At 33.7% G+C, this 14,484-nt stretch overlaps 1 pseudogene; it reads left to right on the forward strand.

Moving 5' to 3' along the window:
- Positions 1–607: 607 nt before the first annotated feature.
- LOC149255001 (protein WHAT'S THIS FACTOR 9, mitochondrial-like) lies at positions 608–1,769 on the forward strand (annotated as a pseudogene).
- Positions 1,770–14,484: the final 12,715 nt, after the last annotated feature.

Genomic DNA, 14,484 nt, shown 5'->3' on the forward strand with positions numbered 1-14,484 from the left:
CAAGTGTCTGCCTTTTGATTTATGTTACATTTAGACACAAGGTTATCTTTTTTCAACTTCTATAGGTTATTATTTTGTTTCTTCTACACCATAAAATGGTTGATTATATGTTAATCTTTGAATCAAAAGGTAATCAAATGTATATATGAATTTATTAACCCTCCATTCTTAAGAAGGTAAATCTCTGGATGTGTCAATGTTGTGGTAATAAATAAGACAAACAAGTAGACATTTAAATGCCTTTCAAGGCCAAAGCAGGGTCATAAGACCAATAATTGCATAGCTATAAGATTGCATGGTTTAAAATATGCCATCACTCAAGCTTTAAAATGGATTCAAAGTCAAGTAAACATGTGAGACTAAAGAGGAACCAAAAAAATAAATAAATAAACATGCTAACCCGTGATAGATTTGGCGATTCATTTAGTTTATTTTATTGTATATAACACCACATTACAAGCCCTGCAATGTTAAAAAAATAATTTCTACATTACATCATTGGGGCAGTACATCATACCACTTTGTATGGGCTAATTTAGCTGATTCTACTTCAACCCAATTTCTTTAGGATCACCATTGCCATTGCTACTCTAAAACAAAATCTCTCATGAGGCTTAAATGTTTCAAGCACTCATGCTTTGATCATATAATTGAGAGGGATGGTGATTTTAAGGTTGCTTGCATGCTCAAAGACATTGTCAAAAAACACCCACACAAGTCATTGCCAATAACTGTGGTTTTCTGGAGGAAGAAGGAGTTGTTTTTGACTTTTCAGATGCTAAGGTTTATGAGAATATACCATAGCATTTTTAGGGAATTTTCTGGCCCTAAATATGATGTTCCATGGTTTGGATTGACCAAGGAGGCCTTTTAATTTGATGAAGAAGATAAGAGAATCCATGAACAGAACGCAGGAGACTCTCTGAAGAGATTATGCAAGTTGCTCATGATTATCCACATCAAGAAAATTTCTTTGAAGAGAATAGAGCCATTGAAGTGGGATTTGCGTCTGCCAGAGGATTATGGAAAGACCTTGATCCCAAAGTATAGTGATTATTTCAACATTGTAAAGATGCAAGTTGGGGATCCAGGGTTTAAGCATTTGAGATGCAATGATGTGTTTTCTATATCTACCCTCCAGAAGCAGGCTGATGATGATGCCATATGCAGAAACCAATTCACTTACAGAAAATTCAAAGACCATGTGCACTTGACTTATGAGATGAATATAAATCAATTTTCCAAAGGGGTATGGATGCATGAACAAGGTGATTATATTTATGGAGGAATGGGAGAGGCTCCCATATGTGTCTCCTTACAAGGATCCTTCCAATCTTGATCCTAAGGGTCATGTAATGGAGAAGTGTGTTGTGGGTGTCTATCACGAGTTGTTGAGCCTTACTATTCATAAGAAACTTCAAAGAAACAATATAAATTGTTTCTATGAGGAGATGAGTTTCCCTGAGAGGTTTGCGAAGCTTTTCACGTGGTATACGGGAATCTTTTATTATTCTCTAAAATGTTCTACCTCAACAGTAGTGCTCAAAGAGGGATACCAAAATGGTCAAGTAGTGGAGAAACATCCTCTTCTGAGGTTGAGAATTAAGATATCCCTCTTGATGAGGAAGGGTATATTACCTATTAAGAAGGACTTAGGCAAGAGAGAAGTGGATGTATTAGAGCCCAAGCCTGACAAACTCCCATACAGGGATGGTGGAGTCAGTGGTCATCGATATGAGGAAGAAGGATCTTCTGACAGGAATTTCTGAGTAGGCTATGATAATTTTGATGATTGTGAGTGTAATGACAGAGATTACTAAGAGCCTAGAGGATGATATATTGGCAATTTTTCAAGTAGATGCCAATGGAAACATAGTTGTTGAGAGATGGATCAAGGAATCTGAATTCAAGCCCATAGAAAATGTTTTAGAGACATGGCTTATGCATGTGTATGAAGCACAATATGTCGATACATTTCTTTCTTCCATACTATATGAGGCATGTTCTTGACTCAACGAAAATATCTCTGCTGATTTTGGATGATTTCTTGTTTAGTTGGAATCTAGCAGGGCTATATTTACTAGTTTGCTATGTTCCATACACAGAAAAATGCAAGCGCCATTTATGTCCCAGTGTGGCCCCATATGTTCTTGTGACTGGATCAGGGTGTCTGCATTTTCCTTTGCATTCATTGTATGGTGACGATATACCTTTATGATGGGAATGTATCAAGTATAGTGGTATTGTTGGGAAAACAATGGAAAATTGGTTTTTCAATGTAGAAAATATAAAATAATACTGAAAATTTCTTTGAGAACTATACATGCTTACATTTTCAAGGCATATAAGCTTCAAACGGAAGAATTTGTCATGGAATCATTTCTCATGCTTATAAGATGTGGTTCGCAGGGAAATCACTAGCTAATGTGGTTAACATGCATTAGTTGTGTTGTTTGAGAAGCACAAGAGTACTAAACATGGGGCTATATTACCGATGATGCACCAAAATCAGGGAGCACTTGCAATTATGCATGGAGCTCAATGGTATCCATACTTAGGTTATAAAGTACCTAGATGATATTAATAAGGATGTGGAGTACAAAGCCCAGGTGGCCATTGAGGTAAGGAGGGTTCTAAATAAGATCCTGACTCGAGAGCTTGACCTTAGGGGATCAAAGAGAGAACCTTCATCTCCATGGATGTTGACATTTACACTAAGAAGCTTCAAAATTGGACCATTTCCAATGGAAAATCTCTTAGCAGTGTATGTCCACATCAAGAGTCTCATAGACGAGATCACATCTATGGTATCCCAAATCCTTCCATCCCCCTGGAATGAAAAGTTGGTCTTGCATTTCTAGGAAAGTATGTCGATTTGTTAAAGATAGCAAGAGCCCAGCTCTCCGCTATAGCAGACAAAGCGTGTATTACCCTCATATATAGATATTGTAAAGTAGCTCTAGCCACATTTTGAATATTGTTGTAGCGGCTTATGCTTCAGCGCAGGATGCTAGCTAATAAAGAATTATATGCAAGTGAATTCTTATTTGTTGCCACCAAGTTGTACAAATAAGATGGTATTTGTTTCTTTCTCATCGAAACCTGAAATTTAAGGTTTTTGCTATATTCATGATTGAGGCCTCTAACTATTGAGAAAATATTTCAGGTGGTCAGTTAAGAAGTTTCTACAAAGGAATACACCTTGAATACCTCTAGCTCTTTGGGTGCCATTAAGTAGTTTGAAACCTATAATTAAAATCTATAGGGTTGAAGCATCCCCTTTCGCTATATAAAGTTGATGCCCTTAAGAGGATGAATTGTTCTTTCAAAAGGAAAAATCAATCCTGGTAACCTGAATCTCTATCTCGCATTTAGAATTCTAGTTATTTTCAAACCAAATTGTTGAAATACCACAGTAAGTGGCTTTGTTGGCACCTAAAGACATGGATGGAGACTCTGGACTCTTTGTTGAGAAGAGTTATATTTTATCTTTGTAATGACTAGACATGTTTCAAAAGAACAAATATATGAGTGTCTGGCTTTTGATTTATGTTACATTCAGGCATATGGCTATCTTTTTTCAACATCTATAGGTTATTATTTGGGTTCTTATTCACCATAAAATGGTTGATTATATGTTAAGCTTTGAATCAAAATCTATTCAAACTTATATCTAAATATATTAACCCTCCATTCTTAGGAAGGTAAATTTATGGGAGTGTCATTGTTGTGGTAATAAAGAAGACAAACAAGTAGACATTTAAATGTCTTTCAACACACATAAGAGATCTTACAAGCAACACATTCAGTGTTTACTTTTAGCCATCCACATTTATTTTGTAGCAGATTAGACACTAACCCCTTCTAGATGCATACAATCAAGCAAAGCATACAAAGTATCATATTAATAGAATGTAGGAAAAAATGTTGAAAACAACTTACAGGGGAAATGAGGCCATCTAGACAGATTTTCTGCAAGCTTGGACATGGTAATTGAAGCTTAGTAAACTATAATGACTTTTGAAAAATAATCCCTGAACAATGGAACAAGCAGTGTTAGCACACCAAAAAATTTCCATCCCGATGTACACAATTCATAGATGCAAAAAAAAAAAAAAACTCCAACTGGGACACCAAGACTGAATTACGGTGATGACTTGGTACATCTGCTACTTATATCCAAACCAAGTGAAACTCAACAATTCATAAGCCTTTCTATCAAATGCGTAGGCCTAAGTACCATATTTAAAAGGTGTTGAAACTGTATCAAATTATGAGATATAAAACACAACTCGGCAATGCTTGTTGACAATAACTTTTGTACACATGAGACACTGTTAGTAATAACAACACCAAAGGAAAATCGTCCTTTCAAGATAGGGATTGCATAACAATCATGGAAATAAATGAAAATTTCCTAGCATCAATGATCAAAGTACTCACCTTTGGGCAAAAGCAGACATGCATAGTCATGATAATTGTCATTTTACTTGTTCTGGGGATTGCCACATCCCATGTCATTTTGTTGGTATCATCATAGCTGGTATTAGCACAATGTTTGAAGCAATTGTGTTTGTGTTCATTATGCATCCCTTTGATGTTGGTGATCGATGCATTGTTGATGGTGTTCAGGTAAGGAAAGAAGACTAACAGTAGACAACATTATCACTGTTCAGTTTGCCACCACAATCATTTTTTCTTTATGGTCACACTACAAAGGAATTCATCTTGCCCAATTTGGTTTCTTCTATGAGTATTATGTTTTGTTGTAAATGATTGTAGAAAAAATGAACATTCTCACAAAATTTTTATCCAAACATAACATTAGCAAAGGACAAACATGTGACAATAATCAATAAATCATTTCCAATATAAACTACAATGACCACTAAAAACTTATTTCTTCTCTACTACCACCTTACGATGTTTCCTTTACCACATGTAATATAATTGCTAATTTAATCTATTTAATAATGTATAAATAAATAAATAAAATCAATTGTATTCCGATTCAACAAAACCTGGCGGGAGATTTTAGCTCCCCAATGATGATATTAAACAGGAATGAAATTTTCATTTTCGTTAATGTTTTATTAATTAAAATATCTAATCGCATTTTCCATTATCCAAATTTAATAAAGAAAAATTTAAATGCATTTTATGGCTTAAAATTTTCTGAAATTCTAAATTGGATCGCAGATTCTCAAACTTTAAAATATTAATGATGATGATGATGGTTAACGTCCGCTGAGACCAAATAATGATCTATCGGACCTAAAAAGACAAATTATTTATTTTGATTTAAGATTTTATTCCTATGCTCAAAAAGCTTGGAGAGAAGCCTCCCGAGTTCACTATAATTTTGGCATTGTAAAAGGCTAGGAAGGTCAGTATTGTAACAAAGGTTGTGAAATTGAGATCTAATGTGGTTGTATGCAGGGCACTCTAAGAGGAAGTGGTTTTCATCCTCGATGCTCCTATTCTCACAAATATGGAAAATCCTTTCCATCCATGGCGTTTTAGGAACTGCCCAACGGCCAGTTTCACTATGGAGCTCATGAGAATTCGTTCTAATCTTTGCTATATTAATTTTCTTCTTTGAGCTAGTTAAAATAGAGAGATACTTTTGATCTTCAAGGGTGGGGTTGATGACCTTCTTATAATAACTTAATTTTCTTTTAGACGCTAAGTCTTTCTCACACCACAATTTTTCTTTGAACTTAGAAGTAACAATATCTTTAATGTTTTTTATGTTTTGCAAAGCATCATTCTCATTGATCTCCCAATAGTTTAACCAGGACCTTGTGTCCTTATGCCATCCTCGGTTAAGCCTTAGGTGGTTTTGGCTGGAATTTAAAGCTAGCTTAGGAAGTCTATGATTGTCTATGTTATTGAGCTTGTGCTTGTACAACAGAAACCTGAGCATAGCCAGGCTCTCAATAGGAGAGAGACCTGCTTCTATAAGGAGAATAGGATAGGGTGTATTACTTTTAATTTTCAGGTTATAAGTTATAAAACGCTTCTGGATTTGCTCAATCTTTCTCCATGATTCTCTGGAGATGCTGCAGCCCCAAACTTCACAGCCATATAAGATAACAGGAGTGACTAAAGTTTCAAAGAGGAACTTCTTTTTATCCCACATTACGAGGTTTGTTGTTTTACAATTATTTTCAAGACCAAAATAAGCTTTCCATCCCCCATTGATCCTTTTCTCAATACTATGGTTCCAGTTGAGCTTGTGATGGATATCAATTCCTAGGTATTTGTAAGAGTACACTTCCTCCAAGTTATTATTGTCATACATAAAATTAGCGCAAGTGTCCTTCTTGGATTTGATAATCATAACTTTTGTTTTGTCAGTGTTAACAATCATACCCATGGTAGAGCAGAAATCCTTAAGAAGCTTGAGTTGCTTATCAAGATCAGAAGGGCACCTTGCCAAAAGAACAATATTGTCAGCATAGAGAAGAAGGATAATGACTATCCCAGCTAAGATTGTGCCACCACATCCTGCTTCTTCTAAATAACCTTCGAGCTTATCGATGTAAATGCCAAATAGGGTAGGGGAGAGGGGGCAACCTTGTTTAACTCCGATGTTACACTTAATATCTTTTGACCACCCCTCATTGTTCTTTAGCTTGGTAATTACATTCTCATATAGTCTTATAGCAGCAACTCTCAACTCAAGAGGAACCTTTAGCTCTTCTAACCTATTCCAAAGGTTGTATCTAGGAACCGTATCGAAAGCCTTTCTAAAGTCTACAAAGCAGCAAAATAAATTGGATTTATCATTACGACATTCCTCCGCAATGATCCTAAGCGTAACAAGGTGGTCTGTTGTTGAGTGATGCCTTCTGAAACCTGCTTGGCCTTTAGCCCGCTTACCTTCACTTTCAAGCCATATGCTTAACTCTTTTTCCAGAATACTACCATACAACTTGGCTAAGAGAGGGCTGATCATAATTGTCCGATAATTAGAGGGGTTATTTGTATCTCCACTTTTAAAAATAGGGATAATGAGGCTCTCAGTCCAAGGTTTAGGGAACCCTTGCTTAACAGCTTGATTGAAAAGCTTGTGGATTAAAAAACTAAGACTTAAAGGGGCGGAAAATTTTTATCCGTAGCAGAATTTCTTCCGCACTCCTTCGCCCACGGGAATTTGGCCCTACTCAATTTCAATTATTAAGTTTCGCTTTAGTTAATGCCTGCACTAGAGGCCCACCATCTCCCACAGTCGCCCTTAATCAGTGAGTTTCCAGGCAAATTCGCTTTAATGAATGCGTAGACTGGTGGCTAGCCGCCCCCTGCATTTCTATTTTTATTGATGCTCTCAAAGTGTGATACTTATTTCAGAGTTGATTTATAATGAAGTGATTAATAAAGGTATAATTAAATTTTTATAAGTTAATATAGATTTATTTTAAATACAAATTTAATATGAGTTTAGAGGGGTTAAATTTTTTTGTATAAATTTTTTTAAAAAGCAAAATATAATGTGTCATTTTTTATTGTTTAAATTATATTTTTAAATGCTAAATAAAATAGATAGAGAACAAAATAAAAAATTTAACCATAAAAATTTAAATTTATATATATATCTATATATATATATATATATATATATATATATATATATATATATATATATATATATATATATATATATATAATATATATATATATATATATATATATATATATATATATATATATAAAGTTTTAAATTTATATATATATAAAGTTGATATAGAGATAAATTAGTTAACAAATTTAAATCTTTTATTAAAATCTTTTTGAAAAGTATAAGATTTAAACAGAGAGATCCAATTTCTTCACATGCAAATTTTTTTACGAGTCAACATGATTTAAATATTTTGTATAGTTATTTAATTTATATATATATATATATATATATATATATATATATATATATATATATATATATATATGACCCAAATGAGCAAAATTTCATCACGTAGATTTGTCTTTACTTTATTATGGAGATTTTTAACTTATAAATAGGTTTTATTACAATACCTTTAACAAATATAATAGTTTATTAATATCACATGCCCAATAATCTATAACTTATTTTATAGCCAAACTATTTTCTATTTATTTTATTTTAATTTTAATTTATTTCATTTTTTAATCAAATTAGAAAACAAAATAAACATAACTATCTTAAACGAAGACCCTACACTGGCTAGTAAGTACAAAAGGAGCTTTGAAGACCTCGAGGAAAATTTGTTTGGGTCGGAGCTAGTCAAGCTCTGTAGTGCTCAGGATCTCATAATTTGCAATGGTCTAAAGAAGTGGCCCAATTCCAGCAAGATGACCTGCATCCGTGGACTTGGTAGCAGCATGGTAGACTACGTCATTTCTAATCTCCCATTATACAACAAAATAATAAATTTTGACATCTTAAACGACCACGAACCTGACTCTGATCATAGGCCTTTACTTATAACTCTCAATTTTGTCATGCATAGAGTTCCCACAGAAAATAATACTTACAGCCAAAAGAACTTAATATTTGATAAAAATAAAAACGATTTCTTTCCAAATGAATTAAAAACTAATTTGCTTCCTTTATCTAATATAGACAACATAGAACACCTCTATCATAATTTTACTACAACCCTCTCATATTCTATTAACAAGTTCTCAATTGAAGTTTCAAATAATAAAAGAAATAACAAAACCAATCCATGGTATGACAAAGATTGTAAAAGCACGAGAAGAGCAATTAAGAAAGTTGTTGATGAATCTCTTAAAATGGAAAAGATAAAAATATACAAAGCCCTAACTAAAAGGAAAAAGGGGCAGTACATTCGTCAAAGACAGGAGAATCTCTTACACCTCTCTAAGGTAGCTCCTAAGAAATTTTGGAGGCAAATTCTGACTAGGAAGACTAAAGATAATAATAAAATTGCTCTTCACGATTGGAATTCCTATCTTAAAAAGCTTTATGAATCTCCAAATGTCATGGATAATTTGGAAACCCTGCTCACAACGAAAGAAGTTTTCTCTTTAGAAGACATTAAGTTTGGGGTTAATCTCCTCGCTAATGGGAAAGCTAAGGACATTGAAGGTCACTAGGCAGAAATCTTAAAAATTGGAGGTCCTGTCCTCATCCCCCACATCCACAAGCTTTTCAATCAAGTAGTCAAGCAAGGGTTCCCTAAACCTTGGACTAAGAGCCTCATTATCCCTATTTTTAAAAGTGGGGATACAAATAACCCCTCTAATTATTGAACAATTATGATCAGCCCTCTCTTAGCCAAGTTATATGGTAGTATTTTGGAAAAGAAGTTAAGCATATGGCTTGAAAGTGATGGTAAGCAGGCTAAAGGCCAATAAGGTTTCAGAAGGCATCACTCAACAACATACCACCTCGTTACGCTTAGGATCATTGCGGAGGAATCTCGTAATGATAATCCAATTTATTTTGTTGCTTTGTGGACTTTAGAAAGGCTTTCGATACGATTCCTAGATACAACCTTTGGAATATATTAGAAGAGCTAAAGGTTCCTCTCGAGCTGAGAGGTGTCGCTATAAGGTTATATGCGAATGTAATTGCAAAGCTAAAGAGCAATGAGGGGTGGTCGAAAGATATTAAGTGTAACATCGGAGTTAAACAAGGTTGCCCCCTCTCCCCTACCCTATTTGGCATTTACATCGATAAGCTCGAAGGCTATTTAGAGGAAGTAGGATGTGATGACATGATCTTAGCTGGAATAGTCATCATCCTTCTTCTCTATGCTGACGATATTTTTCTTTTCGCAAGGTGCCCATCTGATCTTGATAAGCAACTCAGGCTTCTTAAGGATTTCTGCTCTACCATGGGTATGACTGTTAACGCTGACAAAACAAAAGTTATGATTATCAAATCCAAGAAGGGCACTTACGCTAATTTTATGTATGACAATAATAACTTGGAGGAAGTATATTCTTACAAGTACCTAGGAATTGATATTCATCACAAGCTCAACTCGAACCATAGCATTGAGAAAAGGATTAATGGGGGGTGGAAAGCTTATTTTGGTCTTGAAAATAATTGTAAAACAGAAAACCTCGTAACGTGGGATAAAAAGAATTTCCTCTTTGAAACTTTAGTCACTCCTGTTATCTTATATGGCTGTGAGGTTTGGGGTTGCAGCATCTCTAGAGAATCATGGAGAAAGATTGAGCAAATCCAGAAGCGTTTTATAACTTATAACCCGAAAATTAAAAGTAATACACCCTATCCTATTCTCCTTATAGAAGCATGTCTTTCCCCTATTGAGAGCCTAGCTATGATTAGGTTTCTGATGTATAAGCACAAACTCAATAACATAGATGATCATAGACTTCCTAAGCTAGCTTTAAATTCCAGCCAAAACCACCTAAGGCTCAATCGGGGGTGGCATAAAGACACAAGGGCTTAGTTAAACTATTGGGAGATCAACGAGAATGATGCATTGCAAAACATTAATAACATTAAATATATTGTTACTTCTAAGTTCAAAGAAAAAATGTGGTGTGAGAAAGATTTAGCGGCTAAAGAAAATTAAGTTATTATAAGAAGGTCATCAACCCCACCCTAGAAGATCAAAAGTATCCCTCTATTTTAACTAGCTCAAAGAAGAAAATTAATATAGCAAAGATTAGAACGAATTATCATGAGCTACATAGTGAAACAGGTCGTTGGGCAGCTCCTAAAACACCATGGATGGAAAGGATCTGCCATATATATGAGAATAGGAACATCAAGGATGAAAACCACTTCCTCTTAGAGTGCCCCGTGTACAACCACATTAGATCTTAGTTTAACAATCTTTGTTACAATACTGACCTTCCTAGCCTTTTACAATGTCAAAATTATAGTCAGCTCGGGAGGCTTCTCTCCAAGCTTTTTGAGCATAGGAATAAAATCTTAAATCAAAATAAATAATTTGTTTCTTTAGGTCTTATAAACCAATTTTTGGTCTCAGTGGACGTTAACCATCATCATCATCATTATCATCAAAACAAATTTTAACCTTTATCCTAAAAACTACTAAAATTCTCTACCATTCATCTATTTATTAATTATTAGATAATTAAATTAAAATTACCACACCCTACTCCATTACAAAATAAACATACCTAACTTAAAAATCAAGAACTCAATTTTTAAATTACAAAATATAATTTACCCATCATTATTATTGTGTCCCTAGCAGCATAACACATTGATAATTTTGTTGACCCTAATTATTTTGGTCAAACAAACATATTTCATATATTTTGATTTATTAAAGTTTATATATATATATATATATATATATATATATGTTATAATTTTTATATAATAAAAAATTAGTATTTATTTATGTTATTATTGAAATTTGAACATTTTATTGCAAAATACATCTTAAATTGTGATTTTGATGATGATGGTGGTAGTTAACGTCCACTAAGACCAAACTTTGGTCTATCGGACCTAAAGAAACAAATTATTTAGTTTGATTGAAGATTTTATTCCTATGCTCAAAAAGTTTGGAGAGAAGCCTTCGGAGCTCACTATAATTTTGACATCATAAAAGGCTAGGAAGGTCAATATTGCAAAAAAGATTTTGAAATTGAGATCTAATGTGGTTGTATGCGGGGCACTCTAAGAGGAAGTGATTTTTATCCTCGATGTTCGAATTCTCACAGAGATGCCAAAACCTTTCCATCCATGGTGTTTTAGGAACTGCCCAATGACTTCTTTCATTATGGAGCTCATGAGAGTTCGTTCTAATCTTGGCTATATTAATTTTCTTCTTTGAGCTAGTTAAAAGAGAGAGATACTTTTGATCTTCTAGGGTGGGGTTGATGACCTCCTTATAATATCTTAATTTTCTTTTAGCTGCTAAATCTTTCTCACACCACATTTTTTCTTTGAACTTAGAAGTAACAATATTTTTAATGTTATTAATGTTTTGCAATGCAACATTCTCGTCGATCTCCCAATGGTTTAACCAGGCCCTGGTGTCTTTATACCAGCCTTGCTTGAGCCTTAGGTGGTTTTGGCTAGAATTTAAAGCTAGTTTAGGAAGTCTATGGTCTCCTATTGTTGGCTTATATGGGCTTGACCCAGGTTCGGAAGAATTATTTAGCCAAACAAATCCCGTAGCTACCGTCCCTTTCAACAACAGCCCGCGAAGTGCAAACTGAAGTCTCACCCGAGGTAGCAGGGGAGGGTGCTGGAACCAGGTTTCCACACCCTAGGGATGTCTTGGATGTGGTTTGGGGCTTGCGCGCTGTTCTGCAGCCTCGCGCTACGCTAGATCCGCGCAGATCGGAATACCCTTATCACGCTTATTACAGATTGAATCACATACTACTAGTTTGATCTAGTTAAAATGATCTTTAAGCAAACATTTATTACTTTTTGGTGACTTCACGTATCAAGAGTAACCCAGTTTACATGTATTCAACCGTAGCAAATGCAGAAGTCATAATAGTTCATTTATCATAAAAGAGTAAAGTCGCAACCAACACAGAAGTCAGAAGAAACTTATCTTTATTATCAATCTTCAACAATACATCCAGATACACCCTGCACACTCAGCTGCAGGGGTCTATGCACACAGCTGCGGACTTTTCAGGCCTCTGTGCACACAACTGCATAGCCTCTACCTTCTACCCTACTTCTTCGACTCAGACTTACAGACGTTTTCAAGCTATTGCCTTTAAGGACCCATTACATTCCATCTTTTAAAAGAACTACTTTCCCTCTTAGAGCCCCACTCTATTTATACTTTCCCTTGGCCCGCGATCCCTCTGTGGGCCGACTCTATTACTATTTCTTTACATTATTTTCAGGCGGACTACCCTTTGAATCAATTTACTATAGTTCGCGCTCCGCGCTTTCCGCGGAGTCTTTTACCCTAATATTACCCAAAATTATGGGCTTCGCACCCCATACTCGTTCCACAGGGCTTGCGCTACCCAGCACCTATGTTATTGAGTTTGTGCTTGTACAACAAAAGCCTAGTCATAGCTAGGCTCTCCATAGGGGAAAGACCCACTTCTATAAGGAGAATATGATAGGGTGTGTTGCTTTTAATTTTGAGGCTATACCTTATAAAAAGCTTCTGGATTTGCTCAATCTTTCTCTAGGATTCTCTAGAGATGCTACAACCTCAAACCTCACATCCATATAAGATAACGAGAGTGACTAAAGTTTCAAAGAGGAACTTCTTTCTATCCCACATTACGAGGTTTGTTGTTTTACAATTATTTTCAAAACCAAAATAAGCTTTCCACCCCCCAATAATCCTTTTCTCAATGCTATAGTACCAGTTGAGCTTGTGATGAATATCAATCATTACTTTTTATTAATGTAATGTACTCCATGCTTGTCATATCAATATTTTTTATACATTAATAATTATATTAAAAAAAATTAATTGAATATATATATATAGATATTTGGGTTAAAATCTAGATTCAAATTTCAATAAAATAAAACATATGCATTTTTTAAACGAAATAATAAATCAATGTTATTATTATGTTTTTCAAATATAAATTAAAATTTTAAAAATAAAATCTATGTATTTTTATAGGCTAATAATTATCTTAAAAGATTTTTTATTGAATGTAATTCAAATTTAAAAAAATAAAATATATAATTATTGATTTGGTTAGAGAACCTTGATTTAGAGGACTAATATAGTTCCAATGTAAAGGCAAATTATGTTTATATAAACATTGAAATTAGAGACATGCTTTTTCAATAAAGTTCAAATTAATAAAATTCAAACTTAACACTAATTTAAATTCAATATTTTTACTCTAATTAAATTATATTTAAATTAAAAAATAAAAATAAGTACTATGTAGCGCTTAATTATCATTCACAATATTTATATACATACATTTTATTATAAATTAAATTTTATTAAAGTTACCTTTCAATACACTTATATGTATAAGTGTAAAAGTATATATACCTACAATGGTCAAGTTGAACAATACATTATGTATAATGTATAGATTGATTAATTAATTTGTATAATGTTGATTTTTCACATCTTATGAAAAGGATAAGAATAAAACTAACCCATTTTTTATTTATTTTTAAGAAAACATTGCCACATTAAAAGTCGAACCTAAACCACAAAGCGCGTTTCTTTCCTTTATATAAAGCTTTTAAGTGCGAACCTTCAAAACATGCCAATATTAATATGCGATTGCTCAATCTTTTTCGTGAAGCACGTTCTTGAGTTACGGTGAAGTGGAACGATGAGTGTTTCTTATTTTTGGGTTTATTTTATAGGAAATTCGATGTGGTATAGGATTTAGTTTCATTTTTAAAAGTAATAAAGTAATATGCGATGTCTTTAGTGATGGTAAATATTTAATTAATGCAGTTAAATAAACGGGATATTATTATTTAAGTTTAAATATTTATTATTTTGATTAATTGTGTATGAAACAAATGTTTTCTCTAATTATTACCTATGTTTA

Source organism: Pinus tabuliformis, chromosome 7 (assembly GCF_031772625.1).
Source record: "Pinus tabuliformis cultivar Carrire ecotype Pingquan chromosome 7, CPIR1, whole genome shotgun sequence".
Classification (NCBI taxonomy): domain Eukaryota; kingdom Viridiplantae; phylum Streptophyta; class Pinopsida; order Pinales; family Pinaceae; genus Pinus; species Pinus tabuliformis.